This window comes from Equus przewalskii, chromosome 24 (genome assembly GCF_037783145.1).
Source record: "Equus przewalskii isolate Varuska chromosome 24, EquPr2, whole genome shotgun sequence".
In the NCBI taxonomy this organism is placed as follows: domain Eukaryota; kingdom Metazoa; phylum Chordata; class Mammalia; order Perissodactyla; family Equidae; genus Equus; species Equus przewalskii.
In genome coordinates, this window is record NC_091854.1 from 12,992,467 (window position 1) to 13,006,367 (window position 13,901).

The 13,901-nt window shown below is 37.5% G+C and overlaps 1 long non-coding RNA gene across 3 annotated transcripts in view; it reads right to left on the reverse strand.

The window, feature by feature from the left end:
• LOC139079168 (uncharacterized) overlaps nt 1–13,901 on the reverse strand; it is a 196,059-nt gene that overhangs the window by 113,366 nt on the left and 68,792 nt on the right. For all 3 annotated transcript variants that reach the window (XR_011532523.1, XR_011532525.1, XR_011532524.1), the window contains exon 2: nt 4,042–4,145. This is a non-coding gene — a long non-coding RNA (uncharacterized lncRNA). The remainder of the gene's footprint in view (nt 1–4,041; nt 4,146–13,901) is intronic.

Here is a 13,901-nt window from a genome sequence, read left to right on the forward strand (position 1 = left end):
AAGACGGGGAAGAGCAGAGCTGACTGATACCGTGTTCATGTCACAGAGGGAGCCGCTAATTTTCATCATTTATGTGCTTGGTGCTTCAAGCTCAGACATTATTAGAAGGCAAAGTTCTACAAGCAAGACAGCCCAATGACAGAACCCAAAGAGAACTTATTTCCCAAGACTTTTCTGGAGAGCTTCAGACTCAGAACAAACAATTCAAGATAGAAATTTCAGCTTGACCACAGAGATTCCTTAGTATGCTATGCTGGGTTTTTGGATTTAAAGGATCTTTGATCTCCTTCCCACTTCAGAAAAGCTTTTAAGGCTCCACAAAGGACTGCTGGGAAGGCAAGGATTTTGGTAAGGTCGGTCCTATTAATTTTGTCATTAATTCTAATGAATCATCCCCATAAAAATGCAATTCTCTCACTTTGTTTTGATAATTATTAGAGAAAGAAACATTTGTGATCAAATATTTTGAACTAAAGTGGCTGCATTGCTATCATAAACACACAACAAATACACTTAACAATCTCCTGTACTAATTAAAAAGATTGAAAAACCTGGAGAGGGGAAATAATGTTTCTGAGAACAGAGCAGACTGAAGATTCTTTCTTTCTTAATAGTAGTGGTAGTAGCTGCTAACACTTATTTAGGGCTTTCTGTATGCCAGGGACTTTTCTAAATGCTTCAACTTATGTAACTCCTTTTAATTCTCATAATAATTCTATGTGATAAGTACTATTATTATCCCCATTTAACATATAAGAAGTGAACTAACTTATCCAAAGCCACACAGCAGTAAGCGGTGGAGCTGAGGGTCAAACTGCAAGGCCCCTTAACAACTCAGCTGTGCACGAACACCATTATATTTCTCTGATTCAGTTAATTAAGTCTTAGGCCTACAAAGTTCACTTTTCTAATATTTGGGAAGATATTAAGGCCTCCTGACCGAAAAGAAGTTTTAAACAAATTTTCAGAGCCCCAAACTCCTCAGGAAGAACACGGCGTGATAGTCTAGGAGAGGTCTGCTAACTTTGCTGTAAAGGGCCACATGGTAAATATTTTAGGCTTCGTGGGCTGTACAGTCTCTGTTGGAACCACTCAGCTCCGCCATTATAGTGCAAAAGCAGCTATGGACAATATGTAAACCAACGAGCATGGATGTGTTCCAATAAAACTTCTTTACAAATGCAACCAGCGGGTCAATTGGGCCCAGGTGCTGTACTTTGTCGACTCCTGATTCAGAGCATTGGTTTTCAATGCATGATCAGGAGCACTGTCTAGGCACTTGTTGGAAATGCAAATTTGGGGACCCCTATTCCAGACCTAGTGAATCAGAAACTCTAGGGTCCCCACCTCTGTGTTTTAACAAGCCTTCCAGGTCATTCTGATTCATGCTATCGTTTGAGAACCATTGATCTAGTAAAAGGGAACCAACGTTCATTGAATAGCTGCTTTGTGCCAGGTGTTATTTTTTCCTCACAGTATCCTTACAACAATCCTTTCAATTAAGTATTATTCCCTCTTTTACAATTTGTGCAACTAAGGCTCCAAGAAGTTAAATGACTTGGCAAAAATTGAACAACAATTACATAGTGGGGCTGAGATTCAAAGCAATGGCTGCCTGACTCCAAAACATACCTCAGCTAACATAGCTTCAAGATAATCTTGGAAATGAATCTATTCTCACCTGCTGAATTTACAGTTGAAGGAATTAGGGACCAAATAAATTCCAGAGATTTACTCCAGCCTATTTCTCATTGCTCCCAATTCAGTAGTCTTTCCTTTGCACGATGTTGGAATTGCAAAGTGAGCAGAAATCCCCTTCAAGCTCTGGAACAGAATGTGATTACACCTAAACAGGCAATTCCAGGCACTGCCTGGAATGATGGAAAGCTTCTACTCCTTCCAAGGGAAATCTAACAGGTTCTATGCTGCTAAGGCAGATGCTGGAACTGTCTAGTCATCGCCCCATAACTTGGGTCCATGAACATAGTGCTGGAATTTCATCCAGCGTCTCCCCAGTTCCTGGATGTAAAGGCAGAGAGGTGATCTCAAATGTGTGTTAAAAATTTTTTGAAGAATGAGGAAAGGTATTTATTGACTTTCTACAAATGCTAGAAATTATTCTATCTACTTTGCATATATTAGCTCAAATAATCCTTTCAAGAACCAATGAGGTAAGAATTATCCCATTACATAGGTGAGAAAACCAAAAGGTAAAATCAATGTAACTGAATTGGCCCATGTCCTACAACTGTCTGGGCTCTGTAACCTCAAAGCCCTTGCTTCTCCCCAATGCTGCTGCTGTCCAAGCCCAGATGCCTCCTATTACTTAATGACCTCAGCTGTGAGTTCATAATTTAGAGAGCTGGTCATGTGTCCTCTACCCTAATAGAGTTGCGATATCCCAAAAATAGTGTGCTTTTGGTTGAAAGGTTTTGTGTTTAAATTTTGATTTTACCTCAAAGGAGATTGTTTTTTTAATGCAAACAAAATCAACTCCAGAAATGTGAACAAAAACAATGAATACGAATGAATTTGAAGGATGCTTACCAACACTCCCCAGAATTTGGTGTTTTGGAGCATAATACAAGATCACTTTGTCATAACATCTTTCCCTTCCCCCAGTCTCAGTGTTTTCTCATACATAACTCTTAAAAGTCCCAGCCAGGGGCCCTTAAAGCAATATTTTCCCCATGTAATGGTTTCCTGCACATACAGTTCAAAAACCCCATCTCCTGGAAAATATTATAAAGAACTTCCACAGTATTAGAATGTAACTCACACTCCTTAAACATCAGTAACATTACTTAAACATATCCCCATGTTTAAAACACCTCTTCCTGTAGTTGCTTTTCCATAGTTTATAAATATCCTTCCCCTCCAAAAAATTTAAAAAGGAAAATGAAGTGTGAAGTTCCTGCCTACAAACCATATATTTTAAACAAAATCCAACTGAAGATATTTTTAAAGCATTGTTTCACAAGCAACTTAAAAAATGGAGAAAAAATGATCCCTCTTTTCTGTCAGTTATTACATTAGTTTCCTGGAGCTGCTATAATAAAGTACCAAAAACTTTGTGGCTTAAACGACAGAGACTTATTCTCTCACAGTTCTGGAGCCTTAAAGTCCAAAATCAAGGTGTCGGCAGGGCTGTACTCCCCATGAAGGAGTAGGGAGAAGTCCCTCCTTGCCTCTGCCTAACTTCTCGTGGTGGCCGATGTCCTTGGTGCTCCTGGCCTTACAGTTGCACCACGGCAGTCTCTGTGTCCATCTTCACATGGCCTTCTTCCCTGTGTGTCTGTGTCTCTGTGTCTGAACATCCCTCTCCTTTCTCATATACAGACACCAGTCTTTGGATTGAGGGCCCACCCTAATCCTATGCTTTATCATAACTTGATTATATCTGCAAAGACCCTATTTCCAAATAAGGTCACATCCACAGGTACTGGGAGTTAGGAGCTCAACATAACTTTTGGGGGGACACAATTCAGACAACTACAGTTATCAAGTAAATAAACATACCTATACATTACTTCAGGCATAAGAATAAGCTACAAGTACTTCAAAATCTTCGCTTATATGAGAATTAATTTTTTTCTAGAAAAAAATCTTGGTCTATAGTTAGATTTTTGGTTAATAACCAAAGTATGTATATTTATTGCTTCTGATGGGCATTTATAAAAATTACCATTCTTTATGTCCTTAAAAATTATTCAATAATAATAATTGTAGTAATCACTATATATTAAGATCTTTTTTTGCCCAGCAAATATGTAATGCTATTGATTTTTAATCCTCACAATAATTCTGTGAAGTCAGTACAATTATTATCCACACTTTACAAATGAGAAAACTGAGGCCCAGAGATGTTAAGTAGCTTGTCCATTGTCACACAGGTAAGTAGTAACTGATGAGGCCAGGATTCAAGTTTTAAAGTTGGCCAACATCTATTTCTTTGGTAAAGAATGCCTATTTCATTCCACTGAGTCAGGAAAGCACATGAGGGCAGTTTGGACTGAAGAAGATGGAATGCCAACATGTTACCTTTCATTGGAGTCTCCTAGGCCAAAGTAACTGGAACAGGTGTCTTTTTCCGGTGTTCACTCGATAGCGAAGATTTGTCAAGCACACTTTCCATGGGTTAGGCACTAGGGATTTAAATAAATAAATAAATAAGATACAGACTTTAAAGCAGCCTACCCTCTAATGGTCACCAAGCTAGCTAAAGGATGTTAAATCATTATGAATTCTTCCATCTTCTGCTATAACTCTCAAAGCAAACCATAGGACTTTCTGTTTGTCTTTGTGCAACCCAGATTAGTTCAAATTAATACGCATCCACATCATACAAATAGCAGAACATGAGATAGTCAGAGACAGGTCAGAGTGGGGAAGTAGGGGGAGAGGAGAGGAAGGCCAGGAGAGGAAGGGAAAGAGGGTGGGGAGGAAGAGGGAGAAGGGAGTGAAATCGGTAAACTTGCAGCACCAAAATGTTCTTTTAGATGAGGGCTAGTATTTAACACATTTAGAGGGGAAGCCGGAGGATACAAATCACTGTGGATCTTTGGTTCAGGGTCGCAGCCGCCTTAGCCCCCAGCCATATAGGAGGAATGCCACGGACTGGATGAAAGCAGGAAGCTGTTCTGCAGAGTTATGCAGCAATGGACATAGTGTAATTTCTCTCCAACAGTGGCTGCCCCTGAATGACTGCCAAAAGAATTTCACAATCTAATCCCCAACTGCCCTTCATTCCACAACTGGTAAAACTGAAACCTCTAGTGGAATAGTGATGGCTCAGAGTTGTACAGCAACAGTGCTTTTTACTTTGATTCCTGACAGCCCACAGGAACACCCAAACATACTCATTGTTATTGCTCGTGTTCCTCCAGTTGTGTCAGCACCAGTTTCATGTTTGTGTTTGGTACATTGTAGGCATTTTACTTCAGTGTAACGTGTGTGGCACAGAGTTATTTCTAGCCTACTGTAGCCGAGAGATAATGCTTACACAGGGTGGAAGAAAAAGAAAGAAATCATTTCATCACAAGATTAAACAGATGCTCATTCCCCCCTCAAAGAAAAAAAAACCTTGAAGTTTTTGATAAGTCACTTTGGAAACAAACATTTTCTTTACCATAACTTTGATTCCAATTCTAAAATAACTCAAGGAAGAGTCAAAATTAATGCTATTCACATTTATTTTTTTTTAATTTAATGAAGCTATTTAAAGGTAATAAAATAGAAAGGAATAGTTTGTGCATGAATAAGTCGTGATCAATTTTAAGTGTGTTAATGAATCAATAAAATTATCACTATCATGAATAAGTGGTGATCAATTTTAAGTACAAGTGTTAGTGAATGAATAGAACTATCGCTATCTTCTGCCAGCCTCTCTCACACCTCCTATGCAACATGAACAAAACCTGAGTCATCATCATTCCTTCCAAACTTGCTCCTGTTCCTAGATTTCCTATGGAAATTGATGGGACAATTACCATCTAGTATCCAAGCCAGAAGGCAAAGTCATCGTATGCTTGTGGAGGACTTCTGCTTCTGGATAAGACTGAATAACTGGCACAGGACTAGCCTCCTGCCATAAACAACTATAAAACTAAACAGAATACATGAGGCAATTCTTTCTAGGCATTGAACCAGAGGTAGCACAAAACTAATCTCTGAGAGAAGGAAAGCTCACAAGGTGAGCCTCACTCTTGCCCTCCTCAGGGAAACTTTCTTGACCCTGGCCCAGTAGGCTGGAGTCCAAGCAGTGCTGGAGGATATTGGAGTTCCAGCCCAATCAAAATGGAGAGACTGAGTTAATATCTCATTAACATCCCAGCCATTTAGCTGAAATGCCAGTAAGGCCATACCTTGTGAGTAAGAACCACATTCTAGAATAAGACCTACCTGAGGTCTACTGTAACAAAGTCTTAACTTCCAAACTCTGTGTCCCCTGTAGAGATAAATATGACCAAGTGACAGGAACATGGAAAACACCTTGAACTTTCCACAGAACCATGCTAACAAAGTGTAACTCTGAGGTTACCCAAGTTCAAGTTGTTCAGCCAGCAATTTAACTACTTCTAGAACAAAAATCAACACTCTTCACAAGAAAGTAACAAAGTCCACTGTCTCTTCAATGAATCATCTACAAAGTTTTATATAGAAAAAAATTATTAGACATGCAAAGAAATCTGATAGTCAAGGAAAAGTCAGTTAATATGAACCAACCCCGAGAGTGCTCACATGTTAGTTTTAGCAGATAAAAAAACTTAAAATACCTATTAGAAATATGTTAAAAGAACAAAAGGAAAATGTGTTCAAATAAGTAAAGGAATATATAGTCTTAATGAAGGACCAGATAAGATATCTCAGCAGAGAGCCAAAAACTGTAAAAAACAAAAACAAAAACAAACAGAAATTCTAGAATGGAAAATTACAGCTAAAATTAAAAATTCACCAGATAGGCTTAACAGCAAATTATAGATGGCTGAAGAATCAGTTACCTTGAAGAAAAATCCAGGAATTTTCTAATTGCAGAACAGAGAAAAAAAATTAAAAAAAATTAACAGTGCCCCATGGCCTGTGGAATAATATCAAATGGTTTAACATACATGTAATAGAGTCCCCAAAAGTGAGGAGAGTAAGGATAGAGAAGAATATATATTTGAAAACATGATCACTGAAATTTTCCTATATTTGTTTAAAAAACATTGATTTCTATCCAAGAAACAAACAGCATTAAAGAAAAAAAACTATCAAATTGTTGAAAACCAAAGAGAGAAAATCTGGAAAGTAGAGGGAAAAAAGACATTAAATACAGGAGAATAATGATACAAATAATGGCAAATTTATCAGCATCAATAGGGGCCAGAATGCAATGGAATAATATTTCTAAATTGCTGAAAGAAAAACATTGTTGATCCAATTTTGGGAGAATTGTGGAAATAATCTTCAAAAATTCTTATAACGAAGACCTGTATTTTAAGCAATGATAAAGGGTATTCTTCAGGCTAAACGGGAATGATACCATATGGAACTCCAGTCTATAGCAAGGTATGGAGGGCATTGGAAATAGTAAATAAATGGGTAAATATAAAAGTCACTCACCATTTAAAAGAAAAATAACAACATTGTAAAGTGAGATTGACAGCTATGTTGGAGTAAAAGATATGACAATAACACAAAGGGAGGGCAGGCAAATGGAGTTATATTTTTGTAAGATTATTACAATTGTGACATGGGAAGTATGAAGAGTCAGGTATAAAGAGAGAAGCGGTAAAATACTGGACTATAAATAGTCTTTGATAAATTAAATATGCCTATTGTTAGTGCCAGAGCAACCATTTAAAAATTAAAAACAAAAAGTTATTGTTAAGAAGCCAATAGAATAAATAAGAGGGATACTAAGAACATATTTGATTAACCTAAATAAAGGCAGGAAAGGAGAAACAGGAACAAAAATTTGAAGGGACAAATGGAAATCAAATAGTAATATGATACATACATTATCCATAGCAGTTTTATTTATAATAGTCCCAAACTGGAAACAACCCAAATGTCCACCAACAAGGAAATGGATAAATAAATCATACATTTATACAATGGAATACACTGTGCAACAACAAAAAAGGAGCACACTTGACAACATGGATGACTCTGAAAAACAACTGAACGGAAGGAGCCAGACAAGAGAGAACATATTACACGGTTCCATTTGTATGAAGTTCTAGAAAAGGTAAAACGAATTTATAGTACTAGAAATAAAATCAGTAGCTGCCAGGGGCAAGGATGAGGAAGAGGATTGACTGCAATGGACATGAGAGAACTTTCTAGTGTGATGGAAATATTCCATATCTTGTTTGAGGTGATGGTGTCAATAGGTATATACATTTGTCAAAGACATCAAACGGTACGCTTAAAATGAAGCATTTTAAAAACACTTCTATGGAATCTATTCTCTTCCGCTTGCTAAGTGGCAACTTCAGGCATATTGATACCAGTCCGGGTTCTTTCTAGAATGTCATACTGACCCCGTATAATCACTTGCTGATGGTTTCCAGGGTTTTGCTTTTTCATTTTGTTTTTTGGTAGACATTGATTATTATCCCATCATCTTTCATCAAGAAGAAAACTTGTAGGAGTCACACAATGGTAGTTAGTACCAAACAGTTACTAAAGTTTCCTTGTATTTCTGATTTTTTTCCCAAGTAAAACTCCACACGTTGGAACCATCTGGCTTATTTCTTAGCAAGGGAAATACTGGAGTGGTTTTTTAAAGTGAAGTTTTCTTCCTGGGAAAGTAACTTTTCCCCTAAATAATGTACAGAATTGTGGAAATTTATAATTTTTTAGAAATATGATTTTAAGGAGTTGTCTGGGTACTTTATCTTTTATTTCAATTGCTTTGGCAGTTCTTAAGCAAACATTTGACAATTCCTAGGAAATGCAACATGCCATAGCTATTTAAAAGTTGATTTTATTACATCATTTTTCTCCTAATCATCTTGGACTGATGATTTCACATTTGATTTGGAAAAAATCCCAGTTTATCTAAGTTTAGATAATAATGTCTACGCATTTGATATTAATGTTTTCTCATTATTCATTTACTCAGTAGACTTTAATAGTAATTTTAAAATTCACATCACACACACACATGTATGGTTGGAAAACATTTAATAGTAGCATATTGTGACAATTTTGTTTGGAAAACTCTTTTTACTTAAAAGTAACATATTGAGCTATGTTTGGAAAATGTCAAAGTTTAATATGAAAAATAAAATATATTTTGAAATATTTCTTAAGAGGCTGGACTTGGAAAGGGACTTGTTGAGGGACAGCTGATGTAGGATAGGGAGAATAGAATATGGTAATAATCTTTAAAATGCATTTGAATTTAAAAGGAATCCTTGAGAGAGGATAAGCTAGGAAGTATAGAGAAAACAAGACATCTGGCAGAGGAAAGGATGCTTTCCATCACATTTAAGTACTTTCTTGTAAATTCTGAAAAAGACTGTCATGAGAACAGCCGTCATATTGGGGGAAGGAATGAGATTTGATATAAGGAAGAATAAATTCATAGAATAATTTCCTAGCACAAAATGCCCTCCTGTGGTTGTTGTTTCCTTCAAAGACCAATGCCATGGCATCTCCTCCAATTGTCCCATCCCTTGGTGAGCTCCCTATCTTCTAAAGTCCCCTTAGCTCCATACTGTCTGGAACACTCATATAGCATGGAATGGGCAACTTGGTACTGTATTTGCGATAAGTTTTACAGCCTTCGGAGGGCAGCAGTTGTGCCTTTTCACATTTGTATCTCTAGAGCCTAGGACAGTGTTGACATGGAGTAGATCCTCCTCAGTGATGATGAGATGTTATCGGTAGAGTATAACATGTCCTTCTGACATCTTTCCAACTAACACTACAGCACTCCATCTTTACCACACTGTATGATAATGGTCCCTTTACTTGGAAGAATTCTCCTCTAGACTATGAGTTGTTTTTTTTTTTAAAGATTGGCACTTGAGCTAACATCTGTTGCCAATCTTCTTTTTTTCCCTTCTTCTTCTCCCCAAAGCCCACTAGCACATAGTTATATATTCTAGTTGTAGGTCCTTCTGGTTGTGCTATGTGGGATGCCACCTCAGCATGGCCTGATGAGCTGTGCCATGTCCACGCCTAGGATCCGAACCAGTGAAACCCTGGGCCACCAAAGTGGAGTGTGGGAACTTAACTACTCGGCCACAGGGCTGGCCCCATAGGCTATAAGATTTTTGAGGGCTGAAATGTTTTATGCATCTCCTTACTCCCAATATTTTGCACATCCTAAGAGTCTAAGAAATATTTGTAGGACAAAAGTACAAATGAGGGAACTGAACCAGGAAGGGTGGATTTTAGTTCTCTACCACTAACTTGTTTAGAAATATTGAGCAAATGACTTAGCATCTGTGTCTCAGTTTCTTCATATATATATAAAGTGAAGGAGTAAGATTAATAATTAAAGGCCCCTCCCAGCTCTAAAATTCTATGATTTGATGATAATGGTGATAGCTTATGATAGAAAGATACTTTAGTTCAAAAATTGAGCCAATGAACTAGATAATGTCAATTCTTAGCAATTGGTTTTCTCCTGCCTCCAAACCTCTCATCACCTGGAACTTTAAGGACCTCACACAGCTTGCTGAAGATTTTGGGGATGTCATTATATCACAAATAGCTCCTCATCAGAAAAAGACTGGAGACCCCAGACCCTGGAGAAGAGGTGTGAAAAGGGAATTCACACTAATAGTTCATCAAGTGAGGCAACCTATTTAGACTTTGAACCAAAGGCTAATTTACTAAGCATCCTTGGTCCTCTTCCATTGCCTGCTCAGGAAGAACATCAGTTAGTTTGAGGAGTTCTCTAAATCAAAGGTACAGAAACCCTGCGTATCCTGCATATATTTCTTGAGCATTATGTACCTACACTGTTATCAGCTCTTTATGTATTACAACATTTCTCATAATAATCTCATTTGACAGGTGAAGAAACTGAGGCAAAGATAGCCAAGGTTATACAGGTAATAAATGATAGAGATGCAGTTCAGATCCTTATTGTCTGAGCCTGAAAGGATATTAGAATGGTGCAGTTTTTATAGAAACCTCACTTTCTCAGGGACGGGTATGAGTGGGGTGTCAAAAAATGAATAATTCAGGCTTTAAGTCAACAAGGATTATTGCCTTCATTCCCAAACAGCTTTGCCTATGTAAAGACTATAGAGATGATTCCCAGACTGTTCGTATTTGCTTGGAAAGCCAGTTACCATTCCTCAGAGAGCAGCAATGGGATTACATTAACTGGTGATCTGAACTTCATCCAGGTCTGGTGTGTCCCAGGAGCAGGCCTTGTCTGAGAGAATGCAGCTGTGCTGTCAGTCAGCATGTTGAGGCAGGTGGGCCTTGTTATGAGTTACGGAACCAAATAAAGGACCCAATGGAAAGGTTCCTCTTTCCTTCCAGCCAGAAGATGGAATATTTATCAAGTGTCTCTTTAGAGAGGTTTACTCTGTCGCTTTCCATTTCCCCGGGATTCTGCAAGCCTTGTGATTTGGGACACAGAACAAGAATAATTCTGGTTTATGTTCTTATTCATATTTCCTTTATTCGTTTTGTTCCCTATTCATATTTAATAACTGTAAATAAAACTGTAACACACACAGAGCCTTCCTTTGATACAGGGGGAGTTGTCTTCCAAAGTGCTGGCAAGTTCTCTTACTCATCCTACTGGAACCAAAATGTTTTGGCTAGTAAGTCTCAGACTTTCAGCAAGCATTATTTATAAGAGGAGCATAGTTATTATATTGGCCTATATTCCCAAAATATTTGCAGCAATTTCTAAGTAGGATATGCCTAGCCCTTGACTTGGAAGACTAAAAAAGGCTCGTGTATTTCTCCTTAATGAATTCAATCAGTCCTGGAAACCTCAAGTATTAAACAAGTAAAAGTCTCCCAGGGTTTTTTTAATTCACGTTGTTTTATGATGAAACAGTAGGTTTTTCTAATCATTAAAAAGTATACTCCTAGCATGGAAAACAAATCCTCAGCAGGGAATGAAGCCCTCCTGGGACATCCAGACAAGTGGTTGTCCTGCTTCTGACAACAGCCCCAGGGGCTGGGAATTCACTTTGAACAAAAGGATTTTTTTTCCCCATTTTTTGGAGGACTCTAATTTTTAGAACATTCTTCTCATATGGCGCTGAAATTGTATCCCTGCAGATTTCACCTTCATGATATTCTTTCTTGCTCTTATTTGTGGGCTTCTCTTTCTCTGCTAGGCCCATAAATTTTAGTGTTTCTTTCTTATTTCACACACTGTCCTTGGACAATCTATGGTTTCAGGGTTCACCTACTCAGTGTTAAGGATATCTCAAGCCCAGACTTTCACACTGAGCTCTAGATAAATATATTCAACCACCAACTGGTCATATCCACCTGGCTGCCTCACAGGTACCTCATATTCAATTTATCCAAAACTGTTTTTACCTTTCCTTAGTCTCCAGAATTTGGTGAATGATGCTACCATCCTCCCAATATCCTAAGTCAGAAGCCAGGAAGTCATCTTGGATTTCTCCCACTCACAGCTCATCAGTTATTGAGCCCTTTTGATATTGCCCTGTTAAAATGTCATATATCTCTTTCTCCCCAAATTCACTACCAAAGGTCTTCATTGCTTCTTGACTGTTAATTATAAAAGCTTTTAATTATATTGTCTCCTTGCTTCAGGCTTCACCCCCTTCAGTCTTTTTCCTTAACCCCTCCAGAGTGAACCACCCAAAATTTAAATCTCTTGACACCACCTGCTCAAAATTCTTAAATGGTTTCATCTTGTGAGAGGATAATCCTAAATGCATTTGATGACTTTTAAGATCCTATAGACACATCCATCATGATGGCTATTTTTAATATATGAAGAACTCCTACAACTCAACAAACAACCTAATTAAAAAATGGGCAAAGATTTAAGTAGACATTTCTCCAAAAAAAGATATGCAAATTGCAAATAAGCACATGAAAAGATAATCAACATTACTAATCTTTAGGGAAATGAAAATTAAACCACAATGAGGTGCCACTTCACACCCATTGAAATGACTACTACAAAAACCCCACAAAATAATAAATATTGGCAAAGATGTGGAGATATTGGAACTCTTGTGCACTGCTGGTGGAAATGTAAAATGGTGCTGCCACTATGGAAAACAGTGTGGTGATTCCTCAAAAAATTAAAAGTGAATTATCACATGATCCAGCAATCCTACTTCTAGGTACATACCCAAAAGAATTGAAAGCAGGGATTCAAACAGATATATTTGTACAATCATGTTTATGGTGAAATTATTCACAATAGCTAAAATGTGGAAGCAACCCAAGTGTCTTACCAGTGGATGAATGGATAAACAAAATGTGGTATATACACACAATTTGCCTTAAAAAGGAAGGAAATTCTGACACATGCTACAACACTGATGAAACTTGAAGATATTGAGTGAAATAACCTTATCACAAAAGGACAAATACTGTACAACTTGTCTTATATTAGGTACTTAGAGTAGGTAAATTCATAGACACAGTAGGTAGAATGGTGGTTGCTAGGAGCTGGTTGGAGGGGTAAATAGGGGTAATGTTTCATAAGTGCAAAATTTCCTCTTAAGAAGATAAAAAAAGTTCTGGATCAGAGGGTGGTGATCGTTGTCCAACAATGTGAATGTACTTAAAGCCACTGTACACTTAAAAATGGTTAAAATGGTCAATTTTATGTCATGTATATTTCACTACAATTTAAAAAAAGAAAGATCTTGTAGAACCTGATTCTTAACTATCCGTTCTTGTTAACAGCACTTGCTCCAGCAGTCCTGAACCGCTTATAACTCCTCAAATACACTAGGAGTTTCTGATTCTCATGAACCAGTGCTTTCCTGTGTGTTGCCTGGTAATTTCTTACTCCTTCTTCGAGTTACTGCTCAAATCTAGGGTGACTAACCATCACCCTGATTTGCCTGGAACTAAGGGGTTTCCCAGAATTTGGGACTTGCAGTGCTCCAATCAGGAAGGTCTCAGGCAAATTGGCACAAGTTGGTCACCCCACTCAAATCCCAACATTATACCATTTGCAAATTTGATCAGCATCCGCAAATATTCTGAGTGTCCTTGTTTAAAAACTTGAAAACTTCAACTTGGAAAGAATCAACATCAGAATTCTATGTGCTGGAAGATATTTATGCAGATTCATATCTATTTATTAATTGACATCTCTTGAGCAATTATATATTCTTTGGCTTGTGCTATCATCTAAAACATATTTCTTTCTTTTCTCTATAAGAGTATCATAAAAATCTAGTCAAATGCCTTGCTGAGATCCAGATACA